This window comes from Otolemur garnettii, unplaced genomic scaffold (assembly GCF_000181295.1).
Source record: "Otolemur garnettii isolate 467f Iridium unplaced genomic scaffold, OtoGar3 scaffold00305, whole genome shotgun sequence".
In the NCBI taxonomy this organism is placed as follows: Eukaryota; Metazoa; Chordata; class Mammalia; order Primates; family Galagidae; genus Otolemur; species Otolemur garnettii.
The window spans coordinates 221,206-235,688 of NW_003852700.1; positions in this window are offsets into that span (position 1 = coordinate 221,206).

A 14,483-nucleotide genomic window follows, 5' to 3' on the forward strand; every position below is an offset into this window, starting at 1 on the left:
TCATAAGGAAAAAAAAAAAAAAGGAAAAGAAAAGAAAACCTAGAGAAGTGATAAATTGTGGATTGTGGAGATGTTTTTTCATAGGTGTCTACATATCAAATCATTTCTAATTCATCCTGTTATACATTTTGGAGGCAGTAGTCTTACTCTATTGCCGTGGGTAGAGTGCCATGGTGTCATAGCTCACAGCAATGTCAAACTCTTCATCTTAAGTAATACTCCTGCCTCCTACTGCTGCCTCCCAAGTAGCAGAGATTATAGTTGTCCATGAAAATTTGTAGTTCTTTTTCTATTTCTTTATAATTTTTAATAGAGACTGGGTCTCATTCTTTCTCAATCTTATTTTGAATTCTTAACCTCAGGAAATCCAACCACCTTAGACTTCCCAGAATGCTAGGATTACAGGCATGAGCCAAAACACCTAACCCAAATTATACATTTCAAATGTATACAGTTGATTTTGTGTTAATAATAACACAATACAAATGCAGGAAAAGTATGTGTGGGTGTATCTTCCCTGTATATAATGTCAATTATTAATACAACTAAAATTAATTATTGCAAAAAATAAATATTCTGTATTGATTCTAACATTTATTATTTATTTATTTCTGAGAGAGAGTCTCAAGGTGTCACCCTGGGTAGAGTGCTGTGGCATCATAGCTCACTGCAACCTCCAACTTTTGGCTCAAGTGATCCCATTGCCTCAGTTTTTCTATGTAGTAGAGCTGGGGTTCTTGCTTTTCCTCAGTCTGGTCTGGAATTTGTGAGCTCAAGCCATCTCCCCACCTCAGCCTCCCAGAGTCCTTCTATTACAGGCATGAGCCACCATCCCCAACCTGATTCTAACGTTTAGCAGGAAGTGTCATCAAATAACATACAGTTAAGAGGTTCAACCTATCCTCTTCTGGCTCTCACAAAGAGTTATGCTACCAAACATGTCTAACAGTTATAAAATAGTCTTGGGAACTAGACTTCTATTCTTTGGTAGACTTAATATCAACTTCATCATAGTCACATTCCAAAACAATTACTTTAGTATTACGGAGGAGCCCTGGTGTAAACAAGATAGCAAAAAAAAGCAAATCATGGCTCGGCACCTGTGGCTCAAGCGGCTAAGGCGCCAACCACATATACCTGAGCTAGTGAGTTTGAATCCACTCCAGGCCCACCAAATGACAATGGCAGCTGCAACCAGAAAATAGCCAGGCATTGTGGTAGGTGCCTATAGTCCCAGCTACTTGGAAGGTGGAAGCAGGAGAATTGCTTGAACCCAGGAGTTGGAGGTTGCTGTGAGCTGTGATACCACAGCACTCTACCCAGGGAGACAGAGGCTTGAGGCTCTTGTCTCGAAAACAACAACAACAACAACATAATGAGGTTTTTGTTCCTAGTCCTTATCTTAAGCATTGTTATTGTTATTAAATTTTAAGCCTTTTTAATTTTGTGAAGGTAAAAAGTGGAAACCTAATAAACACATGTATATGTAAAAAAAAAAAAAGCAAGCCATTACTCATTCCCTAAGAAGAGGCTTCTATTCCCTACAACATGTGTGCATTTAATGAATATTTTAGAACGAAGAAAGTAAGAATTCCAGAATTGATGCCTTGCTTCCTTTATAAGCAGAAAGAACAACAATGCAGAGAATAGTTAATACGGCAGAAAGAAACTGTTATTTAGCCATAGTTAAAATTCTACCTGACATTGTGTATTATAATGTGATAACAGACATATGTCAAACAAGATGAAAAAAATAGGCAAAAAAGTTTTGAGAAAATCATCCAAACCTCAGTGCATTTTTAAAATGCAAAAAATAATCCACATAGGCTTGGCGCCCATAGCACAGTGCTTACAGCACCAGCCACATGCACTGAGGCCAGTGGGTTAGAAACTGGCCCAGGCCAGCTGGACAACAATGACAACTGCAACAAAAAATAGCTGGGTGTTGTGGCAGGCGGCTGTGGTCCCAGCTACTTGGGAGGCTGAGGCAAGAGAATCATTTAAGCCCAAGATTAGGAGGTTGCTGTGAGCTGTGATGATACAGCACTCTACCAAGGTTGACATAGTAATACAATGTCTCAAAATAATAATAATAATCCACATAATCACTTCCTTCTAATAATTTAACTTTCTTGAAATACATTTTTGTGAATTTTTCTGTAATAGCTATGGACAACTTAAAGGCTCTCATTCTTACATATCCACGTATGTGTAGAATCTATAAGAATTTTTCTGTTACAGACTACATTTCTCTTTATATTATAACTAATAAAGATGGGGATGGGGCATATTTCTAAATTTTCACTCATAGTAATATTTTCCTTGTATCACAGCAATACAACTATTCTTGGTATCACAGTGATTCAAGAGGTGATTCAATTTTCAATGATTGCCCTTTCACTAGCAATATTTATGGAACGCTTAAGTGACAAATGCTATCTTAGGTAATGAAGACACAGTAGTAACAAAAAATGACACACACCAATGAATTTACAATCAGGCAGAATAACTGAACAACTACAAGGTTGTACAGGACATCTATCTAAGAGGGTAACTCTAGCGAGACATTTAACTAAGACCTGATTGTGAGGACATTTTATCAGCAAAGGAAAAAGTTACAAGAGAAACACAAGAGTGAGTGAGACACAGTGGAGATCTATAGTAAGGGAGATATGTCCACTGAGTGGCAGTTCCACAAAACAGAATTGCTTCAACAACTGCTTTTTGATTCCAGGAATTGTATAGAATTCATGATCTACACACAAAGAGGCAGCCCAGCAAGCTGTGGCAGGGGCTGCTTCCCAGGACTCACCACTGCCCACTGCCAGATGGTGCCCTCTGAAAGGTGGTCCTGATAGTGACCCTCACAGCCTGATCCCACACAGGTCAGGCATATTCAACTCTTGTGGGAGACAGCGAGGGGGTCAGGGGCAAGCAGGGACACAGAGTGAAGGCATGAGGGTGGGTAATGGGAGGCAGGGAGAAAAACACAACTGAGCAAAACCTTCTCTAAGGTCCTGAGCCAGAGCAAGACTCCATCTCTCAATTAAGCAGGTGATATGGCAGCTTTTAGTCCCAGCTACTTGGCAGGCTGAGGAAAGAGAATCACTTGAGTCCAAGACTTTGAGGTCGCTGTGAGCTATGACACCATGGCACTTAATGAAGGGTGAAGGAGTGAGGCTCTGTCTCAAGAAAAAAAAGAAACATGCTTAGCACCTGTAGCTCAGCGGCTAGGGTACCAGCCACATACACCAGAGCTGGCAGGTTCCAACCCAGCCCGGACCTGCCAAACAACATTGACAACTACAACCAAAAAATAGCCAGATGTTGTGGCAGGCACCTGTGGTCCCAGCTACTTGGGAGGCTGAGGCAAGAGAATCACTTAAGCCCAAGAGTTGGTAGTTGCTGTGAGCTGTGATGCCACAGCACTCTACTGAGGGCAACATAGTGAGATTCTGTCACAATAAAAACAACAACAACAACAACAAACACTTGAAGCATAGTGCACACACACTGGCATGTTGTTGCTGAGTATGTAAATAATAATGAAGAAGAAGAAGGAAAGGAGAGAAAATACATGCATGTATTTTTTTGGTTTTTTTTTTGAGGCAGAGTCTCACTTTGTTGCCCTCTGTAGAGTGCAGTGACATCATAACCTACAGCAAACTTAAACTCAGTGGTTCTCAACCTTCCTAGTGCAGTGACCCTTTAGTATAGTTCCTCATGTTGTAGTGACCCCCAACCTTAAAATTATTTTCATTGCTACTTCGTAACTGTAATTTTGCTACTGTTATGAATCGTAATGTAAGTATCCAATATGCAGGATGCATTTTCATTGTTACAAATTGAACATAATTAAAGCATAGTGATTAATCACAAAAACAATATGTAATTATATACTGTGAAATATTTATTTCAATTAAAAAATAAATGAAATTTTGTCTTGAAGCATGGTGTAGTTTGGGTAACAGTCTTAAGATAACATCAGTAAACTACATTACTACATTTGTGACAGTATGTGTAAAAAGCCAATGTCAGTGCCAAAGTGGAGATTGCTTCTTTCTTATCAGATCAGAAATTCTCAGGGCAGTCTTTGCAAGAGTACAACTGTTGTATATAAAATTTCTGAGCCACAGAAGAAAAAAGCACTTCAAATAAATTTAAAAGATAATACAGTCCTTTATTAGGTAGCTTCCCCTAGTCTGCAAGACTTCGGAGAACAGTAGCCAAGCTTTAGTGTTTGGGGATTTTAAAGTTATGGAGGTATTAAGGGGAGGGTTTGAGCCCAGGGCGTCAGGACTCTTCAGGTGTTAAGATAGTGAAGTAAGCTTATTTACAGAAGCGGAGCACAGCTCAAGCAGCTTCAGGAGCTCAGTGGAAATTTCCACTGGGTGTCTAACCTGGTGATGAGCAAAGGGGGGGTCATAAGATGGAGTCACTATGGTCCTGATTTTCAGCAACTTTTGGCCTAACACAATGAAGATCATCTTCCACAACAAGTCTACTTGTGTATTTAGACTTGATAACCAACAAGCTGGAAAACCCTGTTTCCCAAGGATATGTTGTTGGAAATGGAAGAAGAAGGTGTAACACAGTCTCGGACAGAACAGGATATGACTGCAAACACTTGATCCACAATTTAGTCACTGGCATTGTAGAGGAATCAGTTCTCACTGCATCTCTGTTAATAAGTTCAATGAACTCCTCTTGTGCTGTCACAGGAACATCTTTAACTTTGACTGTAAATGGGCTTCTGGCAAGTGCAAATAGGGTGTCAGGTAGATTTGGAAAGTATTATGAAATTTCTTCTGCAAGTGTGTGCAAGTGTTCTTTCACAGAAATTATCATTGTAATCCTTTTGTCTGGTTCAATATCATGTTCCTCAAAGAAAGCAGGTAACACAGGAAAATGTAAATTTTATTTTCATACAATTATTTTGCCAAAGCTGAAGTTTCATTTGGAATGATTGGATCTTTTCAGACAAATTGAGGCATGTTGCATTTGGTCCCTGCAGTGATAAATTTACTCATTCAAGATGGCAAAGATGTCAACCAAGTAAGCCATTTTCTGCATTTCACTTTTATCATGGAAAAGTGCTTTGAACTGCAGTCTTGCTTTCTGATTAAAAAATGATTTGAGTTCATCACGAAGCTCAAAAACACGTTTTAAAACTCTTCCTCTTGACAACCATCTCACTTCAGTGTGAAATAGCAGAGCATTTTTCAGCGCATCCAACTCATTGCACGGTTGCAAAAACAGTCAACAGTTTAAAGCTTTCGCCTGTACAAAATTGACAGAACTTATGATGCTTTTCATTACTTCTTGTAACTTTTGTGGCAGTGTCTTCATTGCTAATATTTGCTGATGAATCATACAGTTCCAATGACTTTTAGTGACTCATTCAGTACCAAAACGTTGAAATCCAGATCAACATCCTAGCATAGCTTGTGCACTATCTGTGCCAACAACATAAACCCTTTCCCAAGAGATCTTATGCTGTTTCAGAAATGAACCAACTGTGTCAAATCCATCATGTGCAGTAGTTGTCATTTCAAGAGGTTTACCAAAAAGAAACTCATTTTTAAAGTTGCCATCAGAGATGGAGCATGATGGCAGTAGGGATAGACATTTAGCTCAGCTCTCCTGGAACAACAGGTGGGAATGAGTGGGCTAGATCTTTCCCTATAGGGAATACTGCTGTAGACAGGCAGTTCCGGGTGTGTAGTGAAGTGGCAGATTGCTGGACTTGAAGTGTAATCTGGAGCAGTGGAGACTACAAGAAAAATTTCTGTGCAGCTGCTGAAAGGGCTGCAGTGGCAGTAACCAACCCTTTCCCCACAGAAGATTACAGTTCCCAGTTCATGGGAAAACTAGATTTTGCATGGAAAAATTAGTGAAGTGTGGACTCCTGAGTGGAATTTGGCAGGCAGATAGGGTGCCATCTGGAGCTGCACAGCTGGGGCCAGGTGGCCAGAGGGACAAGCAGGCAGGAAGGCTCCCAGTGAAGAAGCAGACATTTTATAAAATTTCAGAAATGGACTACCACAGTCACCTTTGTGTATAGGCCAGGTGCGGTGATTTGACTCTCACCTGCAGGCAGCCATCCTGCACCCAAAGCAGGTCCAGGATACCCCACACTTCATGGCTTCATGGGAACGCAAGGAGAATTTTTGAAACCTGCCTGTGAAGTTTTTTCTTGAAATTGGTGGAATCAACAACTCGGTGAGGTCTAAGCCCCAAGCCACTAGCCAGGCAACCGCGAAAAACACCATAAACTGTGTATCAGGTGTAAGTCTGGGAACCACTCACCGCGCCACCTTGTGTCCAGAAAGTATATTGCAACATAAATATATTCCTACTGAAGTTGATCCCTAGGGCACACATACAGTTGTATGTTTATATATATATATATATATATATATATATGAATAATATTTCTGTTGGTGGTGCTTTTTAAAATTTTTTTCCTTGCTTGTTCTTTTTGCTCTTTTGCATTTTTTTCTTTTCCTGTAGGAGTTATTATTAATTTCTTTTAAAAAATTATTATTCACACTATCTGTTTTCCTTTTCCTGTTCTTCCCTTTTTATGGTTGCTGAGAGTGCTTACATCAGGCTATTAGAGGTTCATATTATTATTATTTATTATTATTACTATTATTTATATTATTTTTTTTCTTTCATTTTTATTGTCTATTTATTTGTTTCTGATTGCCTGTGCATATGTGTGCTTGTGTGTCTGGTAGCTTCTTTCATTGTTTATTTGTTCATTTTGTTTCAATGGGTCTTGTGTTTTGCTAAATCCTTGTGTTGGCTACTTTCCCTAATTCCAAATTTTACATTCTATAAGAACAAAGGGGTATGGGGGATGATGGCTGACTGGAGCCAGCTTTCAACAGAAGCTCCAGTCCAGTGGGAGAGATAACAGCCAGAAAGAACCCAACAAAGCTGAAGGGTGGGACCTGAGCTGAGAGAAGAGATAGAAAACTCCACATCTTATTTGCCAAGGCAAACTGCACCTCAAAGGAAACAAATTTCAGGTGCAGAACTCATCCAAAGAGGACGTGTGTACGTCCCTTTCTGCAAGAGAGTTGCTTGCCTCCTGTGGGATCTCTACTAGTGATCAGTGAACTGAGGTTCTCTTCTCTCTCCCCACTGGAGTGACATGCTGGAGGCTGGGACTCCTTCTCCAGAGAGTCCCCACTGTGAGCCTAGGAATTCCGTTTCTCTGGCAGAAAGTTTGAACAAATATTTTCCCTGCCTCCTTGAACTACCAATCTACCCTTTCCCCCTTGCCTGGTGGTATAGAAGTCCAACCCCTTCAGAGACCAGAATGTCTCCACTTCTTGCTAGGTCTGGGCATTGCATAGACTGTGCGAGCTATATTGTATCTGTGAATCCAGTAATAGTGCAGAAATACAGAGGGGAAGATGACTGGCCTGGCTCTGAGAAAGAGTATCTCAGCAGCAGGCGGAGGTTTGGGTATCCACATGACAAGTGGAGACTCAGGAACTTCTGAGATGTGTGAACCCGAGTGGAGACACTTCCCACCCAACATCAGCATTAATAGAGCAATCCTGCTGGGATCTAATTTCAGAGAGTCACCTTCCCAACTCTGTGGTCTGCCAAAGGGAACCAGACCTCGCCCTATAGGATAGAAGAACAGCAGAACAGTGGCAGCAAAGGTGCGGTGGCTGAGGGAGAAATACCTGGATATCCTCAGGTTTAGATTCTGCTCAAGTGGAATACTTCTCTGTTGCCATGGAGTATCTGAGGCAGGCAGGCTTCAGCTCCCCCTGCTGGCTGGTGGCAGAGGGTGGTAGCCAAGAGGAGGAGGCATTGACTTTATTTTGACTCTGGCAGGCTCAAAACCCTGTCACATTTCATTAATGAACAGAACTGGGCCCAGAGACTGGGTAAACAGAGACTGGCAGTGGGGTTACCAGAGTCTGCTGGTGAAGGGGAAAGAAGGTGGGGGAAAAGGGATCAGTCCCCTTGGTCCAAACCTTCTACTGGATGGGACTTTCTGACTCCTTGGAGCACCAGAGAGAATCACACTTAAGTTGTCAGTAGACTCCTGCTATCTAGTTGCTGGAGACCATTTGAACTCTCCCACTAGAGAGTGGTGCTGATTGGGACAATTAGTTTGGAACTCTTGAACTGGACAAATCAACCGAGGACCCTTGAAGATGGTACCCTGGTTCTGTTGTAGTGGGAAGGTTTGATTTTTCTCTTCCAATTGTTGCCTTTGGGGGGTGGGATGTCTTAGTTGCTTGTCTTTCTCCACAACTGAGACTTCAACTCAGAGTCACTAATTCACTAGGATTGGACAGAGATCAGCTGAATATAAGAGAGAACCACATAGCCCCACCATACCAAGCAGGTATCCAGAGTCTCAGGCTGTAGTACTGTATGGGTCCTTTGTGAAGCCATAGAAGAAAAGTTGCAGTCACCAGCTCCAGCTCCTTGGTAAAGGGCTGGTCACCCACAACCCCAGAAACCCCCAATACAATTTCACCGTACCTGCTCATCTAGCCAAATGGCAAAATGCAAACATGGGGCAAAATCAGCAGAAAATCTCTGGCAATATGAATAATCAGAACTGATCAACTCCCCCAAGGAATAACAAACCAATCACACCAAGGGATCCCAATCATAAACAGATGGCTGAGATATCAGAAATCAAATTTAGAATTTGGATGGCAAATAAAATTAAAAGAATGGAATTAAAGATGGAACTAGAAATTCTAGGAATAATTCAAAACTTGTCTCAAGAATTCAAAAACAAAATCACCAAAGATTTTGACACATTGCGAAAAGGACTTGCAGCCTTCCAAGACCTGAGAAATACAGTAGAATCCAGCAGTAACAGAATGGAGTAGGCAGAAGAAAGGATTTTGGACATTGAAGACAAAGCCTTTGAACACTCCCAAATGCACAAAGAGGAAGAGAAGTGGAGAGTAAAAACAGATCATTCTCTTGGAGAGCTCTGGTATAGTTCCAAGAAAACTAATATTCGCCTTATCGGAATCCCTGAAGGCGATGAGGTTGCTTCAAAAGGTTCAGATGCTCTTCTTCAAGAGATAATTGAGGAAAACTTTCTTTTCTTTTTTCATTAATTATATTTTATTAAATCATAACTTTGTACAATGATGCATTTATGGGGCTCAGGGTACTGCTTCGATATACAATGGGAAAAGTTTACATTGAACCAAATAAGACATCCATCACAATTATACTTATTTCTTAATAGTTTTGAAATGTACCATCGCATCATGCACATTAGGTGAGGTCCCCCTGAATACCCTCCCTTCTCTCCTCTCCTCCCCTGCTACTTTCTGGACTAATAGTTATGTTTTGCCATTCATATGATTGTGTAGGTGGTTATATATTGATTTCATAGTAGTGAGTACATTGGATACTTTTTTCCCCATTCTTGGGATACTTTACTGAGAAGAATATGTTCCAGCATAGGGAACTTTACTGAGGGATAGTCTTGGGATACTTTACTGAGAAGAATATGTTCCAGCATCCAGGTAAACATAAAAGATGTGAAGTCTCCATCTTTTTTATGGTTACATAGTATTCCATGGTGTACATATACCACAATTTGTTAATCCATTCATGGGTTGATGGGCACTTGGGCAGCAAGTCTTGGCTATTATGAATTGGGCTGCAATAAACATTCTGGTGCAAATGTCTTTGTTGTATAATAATTTTTGGTCACCTGGGTATATGCCTAGTAAAGAAATTGCAGGATCAAATGGTAGGTCTACTTTTAGTTCCTTGAGTGTTCTCCAAACTTCTTTCCAAAAAGGCCATATTAGCTTGCATTCCCACCAGCACTGTAGAAGTGTTCCCTTCTCTCCACACCCACGCCAACATCTGTAGTTTTGGAATTTTGTGATGTGGGCTAATCTTACTGGAGTTAGATGGCATCTTAAAGTGGTTTTGAGTTGCATTTCTCTGATAATTAAGGATGATGAGCATTTTTTCATATATTTGTAGGCCATGCACCTGTCTGCATCAGAGAAGTTTCTGTTCAAGTCTCTTGCCCACATAGAAATGGGGTCATTTATTATTTTCTTATTGATTAGTTTGAGTTCTCGGTAGATTCTGGTTATCAAATCTTTGTCAGAAGCGTAACATGCAAAAATCTCCCATTCTGAGGGTTGTCCATTTGCTTTACTTACTATGCTCTTGGCTGTGTAAAAGCTTTTTAGTTTGATCAGATCCCAGTAATATATTTTTGGTGTTGCTTTAATTGCCTGGGGTGGGGGTCCTCATCATAAAATATTCTCGCAGGCCAATTTCTGCAAGTGTTTTCCTGCACTCTCTTCTCGTGTTTTTATAGTTTCATGTCTTAAGTTTAAATATTTTATCCAGTAAGAATCAATTTTTGTTAATGGTGAAAGGTGGGTGTCCAGTTTCAGTCTTCTACAGGTCACCAACCAGTTCACCCAGCACCATTTGTTAAATAGAGAGTCTTTCCCTCACTGAATGTTTTTGACAGGCTTGTTGAAGATCAAATGATGATAAGTAGCTGGGTTCATCTCTTGGTTCTCTATTCTGTTCCATAGATCTACTGCTCTGTTTTTGTGCCAGTACCATGCTGTTTTGATCACTATAGATTTATAGGATAGCCTGAAGTCTGGTAATGTGATACCTCCTGATTTGTTCTTATTTCTCAGTAATGTATTTGCTATTAGAGGTTTTTTCTGATTCCATATTAAACAAAGTACTGTTTTTCAAGTTCTTTGAAGTATGACGATGGTGCTTTAATAAGGATTGCAATAAATCTGTAGATTGCTTTGGGTAGTATGGACATTTTAATGATGTTGATTCTTCCCAGCCATGAACATGGAATGTTTTTCCATGTGTTAACATCTTCAGCTATTTCTTTTCTCAGAGAAAACTTTCTAAAGATTGCAAGAGATGCTGAAATTCAGATAGCAGACAGTTTCAGAACCCCAGCAAAACTCAACCCAAATAAAGCATCTCTCACACATATTATAATTAATTTCATCAAAGTTAATATGAAGGAGAAAGTACTGCAAGCCACCATGCATAAGAAAACCATAACCTACACGGGGGAGAATATTAAAATGACTGTAGATCTCTCTGCTGAAACTTTTCAAGCTAGAAGAGAATGGTCATCTACCTTCAACCCCCTAAAACAAAACTATTTTCAACCCAGGATCCTATATCCAGCTAAACTGAGTTTCATATATGATGGAGAAATTAAATACTTTAATGATATTCACATGCTGAAGAAATTTGCTATATCTAAACCACCTCTCCAGGATATTCTCAGACCCATCCTCCACAATGACCACTGCAACACTTTACTACCAAGGCAAACTCACTTAGAAATTTTTGATCAAAATCTAACTACTACAGTGGTGAAAGGATTAAAAATGTCCACTGGACTTTCAATAAATTTAACACCCAAAATAATATGAGGCTTATAACTACTCTCAATTAATGTAAATGGCTTAAATTGTCCTATAAAGAGGCACAGGTTGGCTGACTGGATGCAAAAACTCAGGCCAAATATCTGCTGCATACAAGCATCTCATCTTACCCTAAAAGATAAATATAGACTCAGGGTGAAGGAATGGTCATTTATAATTCAGGCAAATGGAAATCAGAACAAAAAATAAGTGTTGCAATTTTATTCACAGATATAATAGGCTTTAAACCAACAAAAATAAGGAAAGATAAGGATGGTCACTTCATATTTGTGAAGGGAAACACTCAGCATGATGAGATTTCAATGATTAATATTTACACACCCAACCAGAATGCTCCTCAAATTATAAGAGAGACTCTAACTGACATGAGCAACTTGATTTCCTCCAGTGCCATAATAGTCAGAGATTTTAACACTCCTTTGGCAGTGTTGGATAGATGTTTCAGTAAGAAACTCAGAAAAAAAATTTTAGACTAAAATTAACCATTCAAAAATTGGATTTAACAGACATCTACAGAACATTTCATCCTAACAAAACTGCACAGAGGACCTGTACTCTTCTTTCACTCAGCTGTGAGTGCCTTCTCTCTGAAGATGCTCCAAGTATGTGTGGAATTGAGTTTCTTTTTCCTGGTGGCCTGCACTCTTCTTTCACTCAGGTGTGAGTGCCTTCTCTCTGAAGATGCTGCAGGTGTGTGGAATTGTGTTGCTGTTTCCTGGTGGCCTGCACTTTTCTTTCACTCAGATGTGAGTGCCATCTCTCTGAGGATGCTCCAGGTGTGCGGAATTGATTGTCTGTTTCCTGGGGGAATGCACACTTCTTTCACTCAGGTGTGAGTGCCTTCTATGAAGATGTTCCAGGTGTTTGGGGAATTGTGTTTCTGTCTCCTGGTGGCCTGCACTCTTCTTTCACTCAGGTGTGAATGCCTTCTCTCTGAAGATGCTCTAGGTGTGTAGAATTCTGTTTCTGTTTTCTGGTGGCCTGCACGCTTCTTTCACTCAGGTGTGAGTGCCTTCTCTCTGAAGATGTTCCAGGTGTTTGTGGAATTGTGTTTCTGTTTCCTGCTGACCTGCACTCTTCTTTCACTAGGTTTGATTGCCTTCTTTCTAAAGGTGTTCCAGGTATGTAGAATTGAGTTTCTACTTCTTGGTGGTGTGCACCCTTTTTTCACTCAGGTGTGAGTGCCTTCTCTCTGAAAATGCTCCAGGTGTTTGTGGAATTGTGTTTCTGTCTCCTAGTGGCCTGCAGTCTTCTTTCACTCAGGTTTGAGTGCCTTCTCTCTGAAGCTGTTCCAGGTGTGCGGAATTGAGTTTCTGTTTCCTGCGGCTTTGCACTTTTCTTTCACTCAGGTGTGAGTGCCTTGTCTCTGAAGACGCTCCAGGTGTGCGGAATTGAGTTTCTGTTTCCTGCTGGGCTGCACTCTTCTTTCATTCAGGCTTGATCGGTTCTCTCTAAAGGTGTTCCAGGTGTGTAGAATTGAGTTTCCACTTCTTGGTGGTCTGCACTCTTCTTTTACTCAGCTTTGAGTGCCTTCTCTCTGAAGATGTTAAAGGTGAGTGGAATTGAGTTTCTACTTCTTGGGGTGTGCACCTTTCTTTCACTCCAGTGTGAGTGCCTTCTCTCTAAAGATGCTTCAGGTGTATGAAATTGAGTTTCCTTTTCCTGCTGGCCTGCACTCTTCTTTTACTCAGGTTTGATCGTCTTCTGTCTAAAGGTGTCCCAGGTGTGTAGAATTGAGTTTGCACTTGTTGGTGGTGGGCACTCTTCATTCACTCAGGTGTGAGTGCCTTCTCTCTGAAGATGCTCCAGGTGTGGAACTTAGTTTCTGTTTCCTGGGGGCATGCACACTTCTTTCACTCAGGTGTGAGCGCCTTCTTTCTGAAGATGTTCCAGGTCTGTGGGGAACTTAGTTTCTGTTTCTTGATGGCCTGCACTCTTCTTTCACTCAAGTATGAGAGCCTTCTCTCTGAAGATGCTCCAGCTGGGTGTGCAAATTAGTTTCTCTTTAGTGGGGGCACGCACTTTTCTTTCACTCAGGTGTGATTGCCTTCTCTCTAAAGATTGTACAGGTGTGTGAAATTGATTTTTTGTTTCCTGGTGGCCTGCGCTCTTTCACTCAGGTGTGAGTGCCTTCTCTCTGAGGATGCTCCAGGTTTGGAGAATTGTGTTTCTGTTTTATGGTGGGCTGCACTCTCTTTTTACTCAGGTATGAGTGCCTTCTCTGTGAAGATGTTCCAGGTGTGCGGAATTGAGTTTCTGTTTCCTGGGGAAGTGCACATTTCTTTCTCTCAGGTGTGAATACCTTCTCTATGAAGATACTCCAGGTGTCTGGAATTGTGTTTCTGTTTCATGGTGGCCTGCACTCTTCTTTCTCTCAGGTGTGAGTGCATTCTCTCTGAAGATGCTCCAGGTATGTGTGGAATTGTGTTTCTGTATCCTGAGAGTGTGCATACTTCTTTCATTCAGGTGTGAGTGCCTTCTCTCTGAAGAAGCTCCAGGTGTGTGTGGAATTTAGTTTCTGTTTCTGGGAGCAGGCTCACTTCTTTCACTCAGGTGTGAGTGCTTTCGCTCTGAAGATGCTCCAGGTGTGTGTCAAACTTAGTTTTGGTTTCCTGGGGTCTTGTAATCTTCTTTCACTAAGGTGTGAGTGCCTTCTCTCTGAAGATGTTCCAGGTGTGTGTGGAACTTAGTTTCTGTTTCCTGGGGGCATGCACTCTTTCACTCAGATGTGAGTGCCTTCTGTCTGAAGATGATCTAGGTGTTAGTGGAATTTAGTTTCTCTTTCCTGGGGGTGTCCATTCTTCTTTCACTCAGTTGTGAGTGCCTTCTCTCTGAAGATGCTCCAGGTGTTTGTGGAATTTAATTTCTGTTTCTGGGGTTATGCACACTTCTTTCACTCAGATGTGAGTGCCTTCTCTCTGAAGATGCTCCACATGTGTGTGGAATTGTGTTTCTGTTTCCCTGGGGCGTGCACACTTCCTTCACTAAGGTGTCAGTGCCTTCCCTCTGAAA